The 14,993-nt window shown below is 43.2% G+C and overlaps 1 protein-coding gene across 2 annotated transcripts in view; it reads left to right on the top strand.

Annotated features, from left to right (window-relative positions):
* Positions 1 to 14,993, top strand: part of RASGEF1A (RasGEF domain family member 1A) — a 588,956-nt gene that overhangs the window by 404,515 nt on the left and 169,448 nt on the right. Inside the window, exon 1 of one of the 2 annotated variants that reach the window (XM_077453953.1) lies at positions 1,102 to 1,347. The exons of the other annotated variant lie outside the window; for it this stretch is intronic. The gene's annotated coding sequence lies outside the window, so the exon portion shown is untranslated. Of the gene's footprint in view, positions 1 to 1,101; positions 1,348 to 14,993 lie in introns of those variants that run through there. 2 annotated transcript variants of the gene reach the window in all.

Here is a 14,993-nt window from a genome sequence, read left to right on the forward strand (position 1 = left end):
AAAATATCTCCTAAACCTGTATGGTTTGGGCCCCTTTCACATGGACGATCCGTTCAGGTCCACCTGTCAGTTTTTCAGGCGGACCTGAACGGATGCTCCATAGAGCTCTATGGAGCGTCGGATGTCAGCAGTGACATGTCCGCTGACATCTGACCCACTCCAATCCGAAAAAGTGTGACGGAGGAAAAAAGCTATTTTTCCATCTGTCATCGGATCGGATCGGGTGACGACAGACACTGCGGTCCGTCGTCACTCGATCTCCCATAGGGGAGAGCGGCGCTGTGACAGGTCCGTCCCTGCGCAGTGTGCAGAGACAGACCTGTCATCTTCCTGCTCAGCGGAGATCGTTCCGGCGTTCCGCGCTGAGCAAGTGGATATCCACGGGGCGGATCAGCACTGATCCGCCCCGTGTGAAAGGACCCTTAGGAGATGTTCCCCTTGCAATGAGCCACTGACTGCAGCGGCGCATGCGCACAGGGAATTTTCGGCTGAAAGCTCGGCAGATGCCGGACCCTGCCGGAAAGAAATCTCCCGCGCGCATGCGTGGGAGCGACGATATCGTGGCTCTGCCCACTCGCAGCGCCGGAGCGGCGATACCCGGAAGACACGCTGAGGGAACATGTCAGCTCCCTCGGTGTGGATCGGGTGAGATGTCGGGGCCTCGTTCTAAGGTAAGTATTTCATACTGAGCTAGTATGTGGTGCATACTAGCTCATTATGTCTTTTCCCTTGCAGGTCTAAAAAAAAAAAAAAAAAAATGTCAGCGGGTTTACTCCCGCTTTAAGTATTTTTTTCTGCTAATTACATTTCTTCTCATGATCACCTTGTGGTGGGATCAATACTGGTAGCGATAGGTACAGATATCCTGAAAAAGTCTGATGGGTATAAAGTTATGTCTCTTTACATTGGTATAGCAGAAGTTTGGTTCTTGTACAGAAAGGATTGCAATGGATTCTTCTTCCATACCACTGAATAAGCGGCTCTCATTTTACAGAAATGAGCCGCTCTCCTTCACACAGGGGAAATTTGAGCTTTTGTTAATGTCGTGTGGTGTGAATAAGTATTGAGAAGGAGGAGGTCTACAGAGAAGCAGAGGTAGATCAAAATTTCAGTCTCCCAAAACATATGGTATAGGAAAGAGCATACAACAAGCCAGACCGCAGACATATGGTGGGATAAAAGACACAAGTTTTTGGGTTTATCGAAAAATCATCATCAGCTGTATGGTGCTTTTTTGCTTGAGAATATTAGAAAGTTCATCATCAGCACTGACCGAGGTGGATTTATAGGAGATGAAGAGCAAAGAGGCATTGGGGGCATGCGGCTGAAGATTCCCCGCCATACAAGGTAAAATGTCACATCAAATGCCTAACCTGACCGATCACCTGGAACAAAATGTACTTCTATTGGATGATTTCTCAAGATAGATTAGCCAAGATATTTGTTTTATATACAACCACTTGTGATGAGCGAGGTCGGAAAAATATGCACTTGGGATGTTATGCATTTTTCAACACCATGGTACCTGATCACATTGAATAAAATGTGTTATGACAGCTCTGATACAGAATGAGTCAAAGATCTAAACCTTATGTGGGAATTCTAATAATTTTAAATGCAATGTAATAGTGTGCTGAGGATTATGTACAAAGTGCTAAGTAATTGTATTCCATTCATTTGTCCTGTCTATAATCCATGCAGCTGTGCTCGAGTCGTAAGATTGTTTTTTCCTTCCTCCTTCAGCGTACAGGCTTCACTGCAATAGAATGATATGCTTTGAATTGTCCTGTTGTTAAATCACATGTGAAAACCCGAAATGCTCCAGTGATCCCTAAGCAGTTTGCATTTAAAAGGGATAGATAGCTGAGAGCAGGCCACATGGCATTTTGCTTCCTGTGGCCTCGGAATTTGATGTAGCATGTTTGTTACCCAGGGGGATCAAGCATATGTCTTTTTATTGATTTCAATTGAACAATGCACGGCACTGTTATACGAGTCATCGGGAGTGGTTCACTAAAGGGGTAGAGAACGTTCACCTAGCAAAGTGAATTACCATTCGGGTTCAGGCAATAAAAAAAAATGTAAAAAATTATTTTGCCCTGTGCATTGGATTGGTTGATTGAAGTATTCACAACTTTGCTTTACTGTAAAATGTATCATAGCTCTAAGGAACTGATTGTGAGTAATTTGTAGCTTTTGATGGAATATACACACATTTTGTGGGCTATGGAAAATTTTGTATAGGAAGTGCTGGATCCAGAGTTGGTTTCCTTTTATCTTCAAGAAGATAAATCCATATTGTAAAGTCCAGTGACATTGGTTAGGCATCTCACTGACCTCAAATGGCTTCAAAAAGGCGTCTCGAGTACAGATGGAAGAACAGACAAAAAACAAGCTCTGGACTGCCATACTCTTCAGAAAACCACTTTCTTTTATTGTGAAATCACATCACAGCTCAACAAACAAAGCGAATAAGGAAAAATTGCTGACGTTTCTCACTAGCTGTAGCACTACAGCTAGTGAGAAAGGTCAGTAATTTTTCCCTTATTCGCTGCGTTTGTTGAGCTGTGATGTGATTTCCCAATAAAAGAAAGTGGTTTTCTGAAGAGTGCGGCAGTCCAGAGCTTGTTTTTCGTCAGTTGCTAGTGGTAATAGCCAGCACCTGTGACTTCCCAGCCTAAGAGACAGTTTACAGCCTGCATGTGAGATCCATTCTCCTTCATATTACAGATGGAAGAACAACAGTGCCACACTAAATGTTTAGGAGTCCAGGAGTATTTATTTCATCATAGAAATCCAATGGTAACAAGCCAATATGTTTCAGGGGCTACGACATTCTTCCCTCATACGGCCTGATAAGAAAGTAAACTTGTACGCATTAAAGTGGTTCTAAAAGCTGAAGGTTTTTACATTTATACATTCTATGCATGAAGGTAAAAAAACCTTCAGTCCTGCCTAATACTTACCTAAACCTGATCTTGATCCAGAAATGTGCACAAGAGCAGCAGCTCTTCCGGGTCTCTACCTCCTTATTGACTGAGATGCAGGAGCCATGGGCCTTAGCTGCTGTCAATCACAGTCAGTGAGGAGGGAGTGGGGAGTGAGGCTGAGACACCCTTTCTGTGTCTTATGGATGGAGACAGCCGGATCGGGAGCAATCACGCATGAGTGCTCCCATAGCAAGCGACTAGCTATGGGGGGAGCTCGATAAAGGGGATGGGCCCAGAGCACCAGTGGGGGACCTGAGAAGAGAAGGATCGGGGCTGCTCTTTACAAAACCAATGCATAGAGGTAAGTATAACAGCTTTTTTTTTCCTAAAATTTTTCCTTTACAAACATTTTAATGGAGGAGCAATCAACTTGGTAGTTGGGTGCTTGAAACCATTCCTCTAAAAATGTGCTTGAGCAGTTGTTTTTTTTCATAATAGCCAATTGCTGAACTACATAGTTACATAGTAGGTAAGGTTGAAAAAAGATACAGGTCCACATATTTCAAGGAAAGCTTTAAAGCAGAAGTAAAGCGTGGTGGGTATGGTAGGCATTTGCCATAATGTTTGTATAGCATACTTGCACACTATTTGACATTTACTTCTTGGTGTGCCTTCCTCCAGTGCTACCTGCATCCACCCTTTCTCCATTGGTGCCATGTCCTTCTACTCTTCTTCCAGGTCCACTGTCTTCTTGCGTCACCCATTGGACATGCTCTGATGACGTAAGTCCCACGCATGCAAGCTGGAGTTACATTATCCTGGCACCCGGCTCCATTCCTAGCATCTGTAATAATTTAATTGCAAGTGAGCAAAGGAGTTTTTGGCAGATGAGACTTATAAATTCTCTTCCACTAAAAAGATGCTGCCTGCTGGCACATTTTTGTTTTTGGCTTTACTAAAGCAGCCATGATCATTCATTAACCTATGCGAGTCCACCACCTTTCTGTTACCAGCTTTGAAAGCAGGAATCTTGTAGTTCCCCAAAGGCGTTGGCTTGTACCTTTGGATTGCTAACTAAAATACTCTACAAAAACTTTCGCAGAAGGGAGTATAACAAGACTTATGGCCACTCATTAAAAGAGAAAAGAGGTTTAACCTTAAACTAATTAGAGGGTTATTTACTGTAAGTGCGGCAAGGATGTGGAATTCCCTTCCACAGGCGGTGGTCTCAGCAGGGGGCATTGATAGTTTCAAGAAACTATTAGATAAGCACCTGAACGACCACAACATACAGGGATATACAATGTAATACTGACATATAATCACACACATAGGTTGGACTCGATGGACTTGTGTCTTTTTTTCAACCTCACCAACTATGTAACTATATAAATTCTTAAATCTTTTTTGTACCCCTTTTATTTTTCCTGATATCTTTCTTAAAGCTATGTTAAACCCAACACCAAAAATATAATATATTGCAGCTTACCAATGAGTGGAATAGTGGGTACATCTGTACTTGGGTCTGTGACTGGAGCCTATTTGTCTATTGTGGGCAAATTTTTCTTCTTTTTTTTTTTGTCTGGGTTCCATGGAGATTTCCCTATCTCCAAGACAATCAGTGTTTGAGTGGAAGTATCTTCAAAGTAAGTGGATATCCCATGGTAGGCCCTATTCACGCGGGAATTAGAAACAGGCATTTGGGGCACATTTTGGTCACTTCCCAAATGCATAGCAAAGCAGCCTACAATGGATAACATGGATGGTGGACAGGGCTGTTAACATTTGAAAAACGCGTAGCGTTTACGTCACTATGCAGCTAAAATGAAGCTACAAGTCGAGTCTGGGAGTTGTTGAAGTTTGTCAACTCCTTCCATTCAAATCTGCGATTACAGTAACATTTTATACGTTTGACAAGCTTTTAGCAAATATCAGTAAGGTAGAAAAAAAAAAAAAAAAACACTTCCCCCTAAAAAACAAAAATTACTTGGAGTGCATTTTTATTGCGCCTTAGAAATGTGCATTAATGCTATAGGAACATTGGAAAAATTATTTGCAAGGGTTAGCCCAGAGCAGGCGGATGACAGGTCTGTGTCCACTCCGCTTATGCAGAGAGGACACAGACACAGCCTGCTCTCCTCTATGGGCTGTCTGGTGGAAACAGAGCACCTGTTCCTTTCCACCCAACCATCATCCTATCCGATCCGCCAGAAGGTTGGAGAACAGATCCACATCCTTCTGTTTTTAGCAAACAGGATCGCATCACATGTCGGCAGGTGTCAACGGACACATGTCCATTGACTTCTGCCGCTCCATAGAGTGCAATGGGTGGTCTGATCAGGTCCGCCTAAAAAAAAAAAAAAAAAAAAAAAAAACCTGTAGTTTTCCACCCAGCCATTATCCTATCTAATCCGCCAGATGGATGGAGAACAGATCCAAACGGTCTTCCCATGTGAAAGGAGCCTAAGAGAAATCTAGAAAACACAGAAGACATAAATAAAGCTTGGGCTAAGTACAGCTTAGCTACAAAAGCACAATTTATCTAGGGACACCCCAGCTTAAGGCAAGCCTAAGCACACAATTTCTCAAAGTCTGAATGTATACGTCAAGGTAGCATTAACATTAACAGCACCCATCTCCAAATACACTAGACATGTGCGATTAGTTTCGTACGAATTGAAAGTTCGTACAAATTTCCGGAAGTTTGTACATTCGAACTAATCCGAAATACAAATTTTCATGCATACTAATTCTGTATGAAATACGAAATTTCAATTACGAATTTCGGATCCAAATTTAACGAAAAGTTAACGAACCTAAAAGTTCAAATCCCAGGAAGTCAGCACAACACAGGGATGGTGGGAACCCCTCATAATAATAAATTCATCATAATGAAAATTCGTAATTGTTACGAAAAGTTAATGAACCTAAAAGTTAAAACTGCAGGAAGTCAGCACAGGGATGGTGGGAACCCCTCATAATGGGCACAGTGGCTGTACACTCAGACCTGGGAACTCAGCACAGGGATGGCAGGAACCCTTCATAAAGGACACACAGCAGGTGTACAGACCTGGGAACTCAGCACAGGGATGGTGGAAATCCTATGCTTATGAAGTTTATACAATTTTTTTTTTTTTTTTTACGAATTTCGGAATTTTGGATCCAAATTAACAGAAATGTGACTGGTGTTTTGTTCACCAATCAGAAGAAGTCAGCACAGCACAGGGATGGTAGGAACCCCTCATAATGGGCACAGTGGGTGTACACTCAGACCCGGGAACTCAGCACAGGGATGGTGGGAACCCCTCATAATGATAAATTCATCAGAACAATCATTCGTTATTTTTACAAAAAATTAACGAACCTAAAAGGTAGGTCAGCACAGCACAGGGATGGTGGGAGCCCCTCATAATGATAAATTCATCATAACAAACTTTCATTATTTTATGAAAAGTTTACAAATATAACGAAAATTCATATTTCGTACAAATCCGAATTGAATTATATGAATTAATTTTCATACGAAATGGAACAAAACTAATTTATTGACAACGCACATGTCTAAAAAACACCTGAACCCAATAATTTGGCAGGGTATTCACATACTTCTGGCCATATATTGGGTGTGATGATTAGGTTAGGTGTCCAGGTTTGGTCATATTGTGTATATTTAGCATATATGTTTAAATGTATAGTATTTAGATATATATTTTAGATATTCTGAATTTATATATATTATAATTATATAGAGTATCTTTTTTATATTTTATGTACACTTTTCTGAATCCCTTCCACCTGTAAACACCATTTGCCAGGGTTATGCAACAAGGTTTTAATTAAGACAATTTTGCTTTGCTTTCTTACAATGCGATTAGGCAATAACAGAGAACAGCTCTAATTTCCTTTTAAAGAACTGGCAGAACCGTTTGCATACAAATGCTTCATTTTGCTAAGGGAAACCTTCTTTAACGGTACAGAAGAGTCCTAATGTTGGAAAAACACATTGATCCTGCGTCTTTGAGAATTGCTGTTGCCTTTGATCATAAATAAAAGCTAATGGAAACCTATTACTTGTGTTTTGTGTTGCCTTAAATTGAAGCCTATAGTGAGTATCTGCTTCGGGGACAAAAACAAGTGTTATTTTTAAGGCAAATCTTTAGAATAGCTGTATTCTTGCTGCCAATCTATGCGAACAAGCCGCTGAGAGTTCTGGGTGCATACTAACAGCAATTATTTCCCCAGAAACATGGTATACGGTACCATTAAATTGCAGGCTAGGGTGCTTTTAATGTAAGCTTTCTACTATAATTTTTTCCTTGCAATTTTGTGGCTAGAGCAACACAATGCAAATTTTTCCCATGGAAGATTTTTAGTTTTTGCGAAGGCAAATCAGTTTCTCAACCAATCGTTGAACACAATTTCTAAAACATGCTCTTGTGTGAAGAGTTTATTCTTACTAGAAATAATGGGCAGCCAGTAAAAGTATTCTGTGAATTGCTATCCAATCCAAGAAAAGTACTGACTTATCAGTTTTGTACAGTTTTCTATTACTTGACTGGGAAAGGCTTTTTTCTAGGTTTGGCTGCAGCCTTGTGCTGTCCATTGTGTGTTGTGCAACCTCCTTCTCTCTCTCTGATATCTACTTGTATTCAATGCTTCATGTACTGTATACTGAAGCTAAAGCCTAGAACACGCTATCCGTTTTTTCTTTTTAATTCAACCCAGCGGGCTGAAGGAAAAAAAAATGAAACGGGCGAACCCACCAAACTGTGCACCCCCCAAGATGTATGAGCATTATAGATCCCCCCCCCCCCCCAAAAAAAAAAAATATGAGCGCTAATATGCATGCTTACCTCTTAAAGTGGTTGTAAACCCTCCCCTACAACTTTGTCCCATGTAAATCAGCATAAAAAACCCAAATGAACACTGCTTGTAGATATCTCCTTACTTGCTGAGTATTGTTGTAATCCTTTTTGTTCTGTAGAATGATGTCACTGAGCATGCCCAGATCTCCCCTGATTTAAGGCACACTCTCTATGTCTTATCTATCTGTTATCAGGACTTCCTACGGCACACAGCACTAAACTCCCAGCAGGCTGCTAATCACTCACCATGTGACCATGTGACCTCACATACAGTGTAAACCAGGGAATGGGACAGCAGTACTGCAGTCTTATCAGCTGAAGCTGATAGGACTCATACATGCAAACACTAGGTAATCAGCACAAGTAAATACTATGAAATAAACAAGTCAGCTATGAACAGGGAAGCAGGGTTGCCATAGAAACGTTGGATTGAGAAGGAGGCTTGGTTAACAGTACAGGAAGTGCTCAATGTAAGGGCAGAAATCCACTCCACTGTGGACTCAGAAAACAATACTTAAGATGGCGCTGCCTAACCCCTGGAAACAAGTTATTTAAAGTTTCTTTAAACAGTAAGTAATATGCGATTTGGGCTGGATTACAGTGGCTATAGTTTGATAATTACTTATTATAATGGACTAAATGAAAAGAAGCATCAGAGTGGGAGAGTTTACTTCCTCTTTAAGCATAAACTCCCCCTCCTCCTAGTACAGCTCCTAGCACGAATGCTCTGACCCTCAGATTTCCCCTCCTGGCACAAATCCTCTAACCCTCAGATTTCCCCTCCTGGCACAAATCCTCTAACCCTCAGATTTCCCCTCCTGGCACAAATCCTCTAACCCTCAGATTTCCCCTCCTGGCACAAATCCTCTAACCCTCAGATTTCCCCTCCTGGCACAAATCCTCTAACCCTCAGATTTCCCCTCCTGGCACAAATCCTCTAACCCTCAGATTTCCCCTCCTGGCACAAATCCTCTAACCCTCAGATTTCCCCTCCTGGCACAAATCCTCTAACCCTCAGATTTCCCCTCCTGGCACAGATCCTCTAACCCTCAGATTTCCCCTCCTGGCACAGATCCTCTAACCCTCAGATTTCCCCTCCTGGCACAGATCCTCTAACCCTCAGATTTCCCCTCCTGGCACAGATCCTCTAACCCTCAGATTTCCCCTCCTGGCACAGATCCTCTAACCCTCAGATTTCCCCTCCTGGCACAGATCCTCTAACCCTCAGATTTCCCCTCCTGGCACAGATCCTCTAACCCTCAGATTTCCCCTCCTGGCACAGATCCTCTAACCCTCAGATTTCCCCTCCTGGCACAGATCCTCTAACCCTCAGATTTCCCCTCCTGGCACAGATCCTCTAACCCTCAGATTTCCCCTCCTGGCAAAAAATCCTCTAACCCTCAGATTTCCCCTCCTGGCAAAAAATCCTCTAACCCTCAGATTTCCCCTCCTGGCAAAAAATCCTCTAACCCTCAGATTTCCCCTCCTGGCACAGATCCTCTAACCCGCAGATTTCCCCTCCTGGCACAAATCCTCTAACCCTCAGATTTCCCCTCCTGGCACAAATCCTCTAACCCTCAGATTTCCCCTCCTAGCACAAATCCTCTAACCCTCAGATTTCCCCTCCTAGCACAAATCCTCTAACCCTCAGATTTCCCCTCCTAGCACAAATCCTCTAACCTTCAGATTTCCCCTCCTAGCACAAATCCTCTAACCTTCAGGATTTCCCCTCCTAGCACAAATTACCCACCACCGCCAAAAGAAAATTTCCCTCCTTACACAAATCCTCTCCGCCCCCTAACCATATGACCTTTTCTAGCACAAACCTTCTAAATCCCCTTCCCACATTCCCCCCTCTCAATATAAATCCCCCTTTTTTCAAACCCTCCCTCCAAATTCCCCCTCCCCAGAACAATGTCTAGCCCCTGCCATCCCAAAATTCCCCCTCCTAACACAAATACCCACCCCTAATCTCCTTGTGGTATTGTGGTACCACCCACTTCACGATACCACAGTGCTCAGGGCAGCGGCCCCTCCTGCCCACCCTTTGCCCCGGCCCTGGCTCAGGAAGAGTCCCTGTACTAACTATGCAATGTTAGTACAGTGATCGCCCCTGTTAAGCTATTGTGTTCTGACACCCCCCCCCACCAGAACACACACTAGAAGCTGATCGGCAGCCTTTTTCGGTCATGCCCCTTCGACAGCAGCTGGCCGAATGGTTGGCTGCTGACGGACTGACTGGCGTACACACTGGGCAAAAGTTGGGCGGTTTTAATTGAACCGGCTGATACTGTCTGTGTTGCGATCAGGGGTCAGGCTCGAAGACCAATTGCTATAGCAGTTGCAGGACTACCACTAACCAGCAGGATAGGTACACAGGCAGTCACCCTGGCAGATGACACAGGCTCACCTGAGGTGCGGAGTCTAAGTACTAACCGGTTTTCACCTGAGCTCCTAATGGTGGAGATGGATTTAGCTGCGTGTTAGTACTAGGTCACAGTCCTCAGGATCGCCCCACCAGGGGGTGAGCAAGCCAGGGTTCAGTAGCGGATGAGCAGATAAGGATCAAACAGAAGCGTGGTCAGTAAGCAAGCCAAAAGGTCAGTAACGAGTTGTTGCAGGTTGGGATCAGGCAGAAGTGTAGTCGTGGAACAAGCCAAGGGTCGATGACGAGCAGTAGTAAGTATAAACAGCAGCAGAGAAGACAGGAGAAAGATACAGGCTGGACATAGCACAATATTCTGGCAAGGAGTAAGTGCAGAGACATGGCTTATATCAGGAAGTTCATGGGAGGAGCAAAGAGTTCAAGGTTCAGCTGATAAGCAAGGTACAAGGCAGGGTTGTCTAAAGGAACTGACAAGGCACTGACCAGGCACTGTCCAGCATCTCAGATAGCTCAGAGAGAAGATTCAATGCCATATACAGCTGAAGGCCCAGGTTCAAGTCCAGGTCCTCACAGTCTGATATACGGCCCTTAAAGGCTGTACTGTATTTGTCGGCATATAATACACACTTTTTTCCCCTTAAAATCAGGACGATTGCCCGGGAACACAGCAGGACCGTGGATCTGTGTATGTAAACACACAGATCCACGTTCTGTCAGTGGAGAGCAGACCGATGGTGTGTTCCCAGTACAGAGGAACACCGATCGGTCCCCTCCCCCCGCAGTTAGAATCACTCCCATAGGGAACATATTAACCCCTGCAGCGCCCCCTGGTGTTAACCCCTTCCCTGCCAGTCACATTTACACAGTAATCAGTGCAATTTTATAGCACCGATCGCTGTGTAAATGTGAACGGTTCCAAAAATGTGTCAAAAGTGTCCGATGTGTTCGCCATAATGTCGCAGTCATGAAAAAAAATCATTACTATTACTAGTAAAAAAAAAAAAAATCCCATAAATCTATCCCCTATATTGTAGATGCCAGGTGGCACAGTGGTGTAGTGGTTAGCACTCTCATCCTAGCAGTAAAACAGGGTCGCAGGTTTCTCCCTGTGCCTGCGTGAGTTTCCTCCCACACTCCAAAGACATGCAGGTAGGTTAATTGGCTTCTGTCCAAAATTGGCCCTAGTATATGAATGAGGACCTTGGATTGTGGGCTCCTTGAGGGACTGATGTAAGTGTGCAATGTACAGGGATAGGGACAATTGTAGACACTCACTCAGGATGGACTGGTGTCTTTATTCAACCTTACTAACTATGTAACTTTTGCGCAAACCAATCAATATATGCTGATTGCGATTTTTTTACCAAAAATATGTAGAAGAATAGGTATCGGCCTAAACTGAGGATAAAATTAGTTTTTTTTTTTTTTATTGGATATTTATTATAGCAAAAAGTAAAAAATATTGTGTTTTTTTTTCAAAATTGTCGCTCTTTTTTTTGTTTATAGCGCAAAAAAATAAAAACCGCAGAGGTGATAAAATACCACCAAAATAAAGCTCTATTTGTGGGAAAAAAAGAACGTCAATTTTGTTTGGGTGCAACGTCGCATGACCGCGCAATTGTCAGTTAAAGTGGCGCAGTGCCAAATCGCAAAAAGTGCTCTGGTAAGGAAGGGGGTAAAATCCTCAGGGGCTGAAGTGGTTAAACTTTCCTCCTAAAATTGGGTGCATGTTATATGCCTGTGCGTGTTATACACGGATGAATACAATATTTCCTTTATTGATAAAACAAGAATGATGCTGTTCTATTTCTGTTTGTACCTTAGCACATACATATACAGATATTCTATATATTTGCGCAAACCCAAAAGCCAATGTACTCACCAGAAGAGATTGACCCCTTCTACACCAGCTTTTTATAAAGATTCCACTCTTCCACAGCAATTCACAGTCATTTATCTCATCTCCTCTATAGACCACATTCAGCTCCCAAAATACTCCTCCACCAGCAGCCCGTTATTTCATACATGAAATCCAGAACAAAGGTACCATAGTGTAGTATGTTTTATTTTGTAAGTAAAATCAATCCCATAAAAATTGTGCACTCACATTTCACAAAACATATATATCTGTTACCTTTAAATGATCAAATATGGCTGCCACTAAACCTAGCTTCCAGAACTTTCTTTAGCTTCCGGGATTTCCTATATAACAAATATTTTTAGTGCTCATCTTTCTGGGCACTATTTACAGTATATTTCTAAAGTCATTTTTTAATTGTTGTTTAAATAGATTAGTAATGATTGAAATTGGTCAGGTTTTTTTGTCCCATTAAAAATATGTCTTATCAATTCCTGTCCCATAGAAACAACAGCAAGTAAGAGATGATCTCTCCAAAGTGAAGTAAATCCACTGACTGCAACAGGTGTCTCCGGGCCATGCTGAGAACAAGGGTCATTTTTGCCCCCCACATCACACACAGCTGGACCACACACCCTTATTGGTTGTTAGGGTGCAGGCAGCTATCTGCACTCTGGAAACCAATGAAGAAGTGCATCCCATGGGGTTAAATAAATACGGGGCTGCACTGTAGTGCACTATAAATTTGCTTTAGCAATAAAAATATATGTTAATGTGTTTTTTTTGCCTTCTGTATATGGCAACACCTCCTCATCACAGACTGAACACTACATTTACCTCTATAGATTTTGTGCAGCAGAAATGGCAGCTGATTGTAGCCCCTAATTACAGACACTTTGGCAACTCCAAAGTGTTCGTCCTAGCATGGCCCACAAAATTAACCATTATGCTACTCAACCTGGTCTTGGGAACACGCCTGGTCTCTCTGCATCACTCCTTTCTCCAAATAGCCAAAGGAGCAAGCAACCATGTATCTACATTGTAGCTTTGTAGAGAATACATTGGAGACCAAATGATGGCCGCTGCAACATATCATAAGGAATACTGGGTGTTTGGAGGATCAGAGTGAGAAAGAGCTGTAGTACATAGGGTGGTAGAAAGTGCTGTATAGAGAGCCACGGCAGGGAGCATTTAGAGGGGATACCAGTGGGGTGCCATGTATAGAGCCAACGAGAAGCAACATCTGACTGTGATATGGCTGTGGCAGAAATGTGAATCTTTTCTTTAGGAATGATCAGAAGTGTATATAATTAGACTGCTGAGAGATTTTGTTTGACAGTGCAGGGAATCCCTAGCTTATAGAATCACACAATGAGGAATAGGCTTTCCCTGAACACCACATTGCTGGCAGTCAGGAGATTTTCTATTGCGGGTGGCCCTCTGTACTTAAGGATTGCCTGGATCAAAATCAAAAGCCCCAGGCATGTACGCTATTGTGATTGTATGTTTGAATGCTAAATATTCGATCTTATCTGAAGGGTAGCTTTAAAGGATATGTAGCACTTGGTTGCTACTAGTAACTAACATCCACCATGTCACCTTGCTGCCAGACCTCCATCTATTACTTCTGATACAATGAACAGTTGTTTGTGTTTTATTTTGTTTATTGGGGGGTATAACTTGGTTGGAGGAAAGGAAATATGGAATGCCCATAGAACAATTGCTTTGCCATCATATTTAAGAATTAGATCGAAGGTTGAGCCTTGAAGTACTGATGTACACATAATATCTACAGTCACTTCCCCTGCATAACACCATGCAGACTATTTCTACTCCTCTGCGTATCTCCTGCAGACTGTTGTTCCCAGGACTTCCGCCCTCCTGCACAAACTTCCACTGTAGATCATTACTTTTCCCATCACATCGTCTTTTTTTGACTAAAGAGACCACTCTGAACAGCCCCAGTTGCTGGCTAGATTTGGTCATACTGTTACTAGGCCAGAGGCCTGCAGTACCTCTACCAGTGGCCTACTAATTAGTAACATGTGCTGATTGGTGGACTACTGTTGCCAGATAGTCCGGCCTGCAAATCCCGTCCCCTCAGGCCGCAGCGATTTGACACACTCCCCACAGTTTCAACTCTGTCCTCGCACCCAGATCCCCTGGCATGCCTCATCCAAAAATCCACTGTGGCCCACTCACCAACCTTCTCCTTCCCTGAGTCCATGATGGAGAACTTTAACTGGATGCACGTTCCGACAGCTTCTCCAGCCCCTCTGTTCCAGAATACTTCATCCATGACTGTGTAAAGATGAAGATCCCTCTTAGCTCTCCCAGGCTCCTCTGCTAGGCCTCGCACCCCCTCCCCCCCCCCCCACTAGATGGGGATGGGGCCCCTTCTGCTGCCAAGTACTCCATTGTTCACGTCTCTTGGCCAACAACTCCTCCCAAATGAGCTGTTACCTGCCAATTCCAGTTGGGGATTGGTCAGGGCTCCTCACATGAGCTGCCTGCCACTCCAGTCCTAGGCCCTGCACCTCTTCCAGAACATTCTCCCTGGAAGCAGGGGAGGCACCTCAGAACTAGAGCACAGGTGGTCACACCCACTGCTGCACTAACCACTCCCTGCCCCTAGATCAAAACAGACAGGCCTAGCCTGAAGCATAGGCCTGCCCAAATGTACATGCGCTGACAGTTTCCCTTACAAAATCCTTTCTAGCACCTACCTATGCTACAGATAACTGAACCTTTAAAAAACATTTGATTAATTATACCAGCATAGCATTAATGACCATCTTTTAAAATGTGTTAATATTTTTTTCCATATTACTTTTGTATTAGAGATCTGCACAGAGGATGCACAATCACTTTCTATCCATGTCGCTTCCCTTATCAGAAGTCAGGATATGTGAGCACTTTTCACCCTCATTTACCCTCTCTTGGGGTGGCCACAA

Source organism: Lithobates pipiens, unplaced genomic scaffold (genome assembly GCF_037356315.1).
Source record: "Lithobates pipiens isolate NorthernLeopardFrog02 unplaced genomic scaffold, aLitPip1_a1.2 Scaffold_25, whole genome shotgun sequence".
NCBI lineage: Eukaryota > Metazoa > Chordata > Amphibia > Anura > Ranidae > Lithobates > Lithobates pipiens.